Here is a 5,427-nt window from a genome sequence, read left to right on the forward strand (position 1 = left end):
TTTTTGTTTGTTTAAATAAAGTGTTCTGTTTAGTTACTCTTCCATCTTTCAATAGAACCATCAATGTCCCCAGTCAATGAAGCATGCTTCCTCCTGGTATACTTGGAAAAAGCACCACACATTTAGAGAACTACCTCTACCACAAACATTTATTCAGTGATGTCTTCGGAGGACCATCCATGTGATCTCTTATATTTCCATTGGGCTATTTTATTTTTTTCTCCCCTGAAACCTGAACTAAGGAAAGACAGGCATTTGCTACCTGGTGAGATACAACAGCCTTGCTCAAACAGATAACCTTTTACCAAGGAACCAGAAGGGAAGCTTTCGCAATAAAATGTAAAGCAGTACAAGAGTAATGATACAAAGTTACACCCTACAAGTCACCAACATCACTCCCTCAGGAATTACTCTGCTGCAGAAGCTTGTCTGCTTCCCCCAGTGCAAAAGTCCCAGCAGCACAGCTGCCTCCACTCAGCTCATGGGCCTGAGCAGCAAAAGGTCACCCTGCTGACAGCAGGTGGTGGGAGAGGTAGCTCCTTTCCTACTATGTCCAAACTATAATGTGTATCCTATTTGTACAGCAACCCCATAGCGAAACTGTTCTTTTGGGTTCAAAGGAGCTTTTTTTATTGTTTTGCTGGGGTTTTTTTTGTTTGATTTTTTTGGTCTTTTTTGTTTGTTTGTTTTGGTTGGTTGGTTTGTTTTGTTGTGGTTTTTTTCCTTATAGCTTCCAAAAAGAACATCTGAAAAAAATATTTAAGGTAGTTTAGAAAAGATTTGTTTGAAAATGCAAACAACCCCAACCCAGAAATTCAGAAAGGCATAATTTAGAGATAAATAGATTTCAGCCAGCTTGACCAAGGACATGGTACTAATGGTCACTAGTGGTCTAAATCTTTCCAGAATCCTTGTAGACTAAGTGTATTTTGGTATTATGTTGCAAACTAAAAAAAGAAAGGCAATTGATGAGACAAGCTTTGCACAAATCCACACACACAAGACAGCATGGGAACATCAAGCATGATCTCCAACAAAACATTAAAGCCAACAATTAACTCCACATTAGCCTGGTCCTGATTATCAAACCTTTGATGACTACAGACCACATAGAGATCTGGCCAGATTTAAAACACACAAAACCCCCCACAGACCATACACACAAACACAAAACTTTCTGCAGCTTACCAGCATAGCTTTTCAAGTACAAAATATTATAGAACAGACTGTTCAAATCTGCTTGCAGATTTATAACTGAAGCATTAATCCTCCGACACTTTTTTTTGCCCTGTTCTGTTTTTGATACCATCTCCTGTGACATAGGAACAATGTATCAAAAACTGCAACTATGCAAACCCTTAACAAAGGAAGTGCCAAGTTAGGTCAAGGAAGGTTAGCAAGAAGCAGTAGCTCATTAAGCCAGGTAGGTTTCAGTGATGTAAAACAAATACATGACATTCTCTTCTATGTATTTGCAATATCAAAGCCATTTATTCTACGTGAACTTTCTGTAATGGGTTTCATGAGAATATTTCAGATGGAAGTAGAGAAACACACTCTGACATTTGTTTTCTTCAAGAAAAAACATTGATAATTTCTGCATTTTCAGTGGTGATTTTTCATTACAAAAGCCCTCATACTTCTAAATGTTATATCCCAGTGAGTCTTTCTTAACAGTTAATTTGTAAAAGTATTTTTTAACTCATTCAGTCTAATTTTATGCAGGAAAACCTGTGATGTAACTAGCTTTTTTTTTTTTCCTTTACCCCCTCTCCCTTTGTATGGCTAAAAAATACAAAAACTGAAAGAAGAGGAAAGAAAAACTCTACTGGTTCACAAAGAGCACATAACATCGCTTGTGCAATTTACAGGTACTACAGTTTTACATGTTGGACATCACTTCATATAGACTATAAAACAATCAAAACATTATAGGTCTTAAGCAAGATACTTCCAGGCTCTGCAATGGATTTCAAACACAGATTAAACAAAACAAACAACCCCAAAACACACAGAAATAAAGAGAAGCACCAACTTTTTGCCTTTTTTTTTCCTATTATTTTTCTTCCTAACAGGGTCACATACCTGTTCAAGGAAGCAACTGCAGTGACATAAGGTATTTCATAGATAAGTAGCCAGTGCAGCTCATTAAGTGCCAAAGACCAAACCAAAAGCTTACGGGAGCTATCAGATCAGGTCTGGGCTCAGCTCTAGTAGCTCTCTGTTGAATATCCCTGATATTCAGCTAGTAGAAGGCAACACATGTAGAACTTAGCTAAAAACTCTTTTCCCATAAAAAGCAGAAAGATGTGTTTAAAACAGAGAACAACAACAGAAGAGTACATACACATATCTCTGTGTAGTGCTGGGAAATACTGCTAGTCAGACTCTAAATAACACATCCATGAGCCCTGCAGAGCTTACTGTTTCTACTAAATTACTGAGAAGTAAGTACATTCTGTCCTGGTAGGAGTTCAAACCTATACCCCTGCTACCCAAGCTTATTTCTCAGCAGTTACGGAAAGTGTTACATTCAAATCTTTATCCAAAGATAATAGAAAATACAAAGATGACACAGAATTTATAAGAGACACGATTATCTTATTTAAAGATACTTGTAAAAAACACAGTAACTACGCAAAGAATACTCTACCCAGGCTTACCCTTACATTAAGCCCACAGGTTATCTTTAGAGTACTTTTCCAGCAGAATTGAGCTGACTGGCTCATTACCAACCAGACACAAGCTCTTGCCTATGCCACAAGATGCTCACAAATTGCACAGCAGAAACCTTGAAGTAAAACTCCTGGTCTGGCAGGCAAGTCTGGCACACCACTGAGCTCAAGGCAGCTACAGTTATGTCCCTTCCCAACAGCTCAGCATACAGGCACACCAAGGTGATTTCTGCCTGCAAATAACAGCACAAGCTTCCATGAAACACTGCTTCTAGGCACTAGAATACCCAGAACACCATCACAGTGTTCATTCATATTTTGCCACTCTGAAACCAAACACTTTAATGGATTGAAGAGAGTTCACAAACTTTGTTTTAAAACACAGCTTCTGTCAGCAGTAAAGGATGTGACATTTCATGTAGGAAATATTGGTTCCAGCCTTTCCTCTCCCTGAAGGGGTTCAAGCCCACACTGAAGGGAATATTTCATAAAATATGAGTGATTATTCAATTGATGAATAATGCTTACTTAAAGCTGCAGTACTAGAATCCCACTGAACTCACCTGCAGGGTGTATATCCAGAATTCTGTTCCAGAGATTTCTGTAGGAATCTTCAAACCTCAGCTGCTCAGATGACCACTGTAAGTATCCTGTTAGCTGAAGTAGAAGGGTAAGTCAGCATAGCTTTCACTTCTTAAATCACTCAGCTACATATTTTATATAAACACCTCAAATAAAAAAAAAAAGACTTATCACATAAAGCTTTACAAAACAACTCCTTTCCTCCTTTCCTTTTAAAAAGTGTGCTCTCCTACTCAAAACCTCCTGAAACTTCAGCATGTCTATATAATAGCTGCTAATTTCTCAATTAACAGTTACTGCCTCACCTGTTCACTATGTAGGATGATCCCAAATGGATAGGGATTCAAGATTATAACCAGCAGCAGCTGCTAAATGAGCTGTTAAACTCTATCTGCAGTGGGGCAGGAACTGCTACTTTGTCTAAGTTAGGTTGGCTGATTTTGAGGTGAATATCTCCCTTTAAGTGCATGGCAGATTTTTCCTGATATTTCTTCTCTATAATGTTTTCTAAAACATCATTTTCTCCAGTTTAGGACACTGAATTTATTTGCAAGCTCATGTCATTGGTATACAAAGAAAACACGGTGTTAAACTTGAATTTGGAAAACCCCTTGACATAACACCATTATTAGAGAGCCAGAAAAACCTGAAGCAGTCATTGCATTAACAAAAAGATAACTTTATGCTTGCAGTCTATAACCCCAAGAGAACAGCTATCTGCTGCTCTTTTTAAGCAACTGAGCAGCTGTCATCTCCAGGTTGCTGATGCACCGATTTGTAATCACTGCTGGCCAAAGTAGAAAAGTATTAGAAAGTCTGCCAATTAATTCAGCACAAATTTCCAGTAAAGATGGACAAGTGGAAAGCCCTGGCCAAATTCCTTCTGAGCTCAGAGGAAATACAGAAGGGGAGATTAAAATGCAATGATCTGAGCCCGTTCTTGTTTTCTTAATAGATACATCAGGGGACAGCTGTCATGGTTACTCTCTGGAGAGGCTGTCAAATAGCAATGGCTTATATGCTGCACCTCAGGAAATCTGTGCCAAAATTCTCAAAAAGACAGGTGCCAAAAATGAGATTCTTGTCCGTGTTTATGCACATAGTTGTACAACCTGCAGTTGATTAGCTCCCATGAACTCTGGTTTAGAAGACTGAATCACAACTGCGCAAGGTTTTAATTAGATGTTTGGTCACTCTGACCTTTCTTCAAGCCCAGCCATTTATTTGCACGCTTATACACAAAGCTAGAAGCTCACATCTGGGAGGTAACATGAAAATCATAAACCTCCCCAGGCTAGTAATAGATAACTAACCTCACAAGATAGCATAAGACATAATTTAACTGGAAGAATCCCATTACTGAAAGACTAGAGTTTAGTAGTTAACTAACCATTGAGTACAGTGCTATGTTATTACTGACTGGAAATGAAGTTATTCTGAAGAGCTGCTGTGATTTCCTCATTAAATATGACTGCTACAATATGTCTTGCTGAAGAGCAGTATAGTTTTGCCCAAAAATGGTGTAATAACTTTCAGTAATAGAGGCCAGCCTCAGTGTCATTTTAAGAAAGTGGATGGAACAAAAAGAGCATCTGATGCCTATGCAAATATTTTCTTTCCAAATCCTATTAGTCCTTGAAAAAATCTTGTTGACTAAATTCTGGCATCAGACTAGGAAACAGTCTGAAACTACAACAGAACATGAGATAAGACCATTTTTCGTCAATGTTGTGGTTCAGTACATTCAGTTTGTACTGCAGCTTCTCCAGATTGATTGCAGTTTCACATCAGCTCAAGGTATTGCAGGCAAAGGAACTACGTCACATACAGTGTGAATAGTACAAGCCATAGAAGATGGGCAAATTGAATTTTGTATAGTTTATTGTTCACATAAGTCAATATTAATCCAATCTTTGGTAGTATTTGGAGGAATTCACAGATATGGAACCTATTCCTTAACTTTCCTTTTCACTACCAAAAAAGAAGGAAAAATTTTTCTGTCATGAGGAAAAAGAAATTGCTTTGTGGAAGCACACTAATCCCTATAGCCCTCCTTTTACAATGTACATTTCACTACTATGTAGCAAATCCCAGCTGCAAGTAAAGGCCTTATAAAACTAACCAATTTGTCCTCAAAGGAACTACCTGCCAAATTTAATGGCCCAAAGCT

Source organism: Chaetura pelagica, unplaced genomic scaffold (genome assembly GCF_000747805.2).
Source record: "Chaetura pelagica isolate M959 unplaced genomic scaffold, ChaPel_1.0 scaffold246, whole genome shotgun sequence".
In the NCBI taxonomy this organism is placed as follows: Eukaryota; Metazoa; Chordata; class Aves; order Apodiformes; family Apodidae; genus Chaetura; species Chaetura pelagica.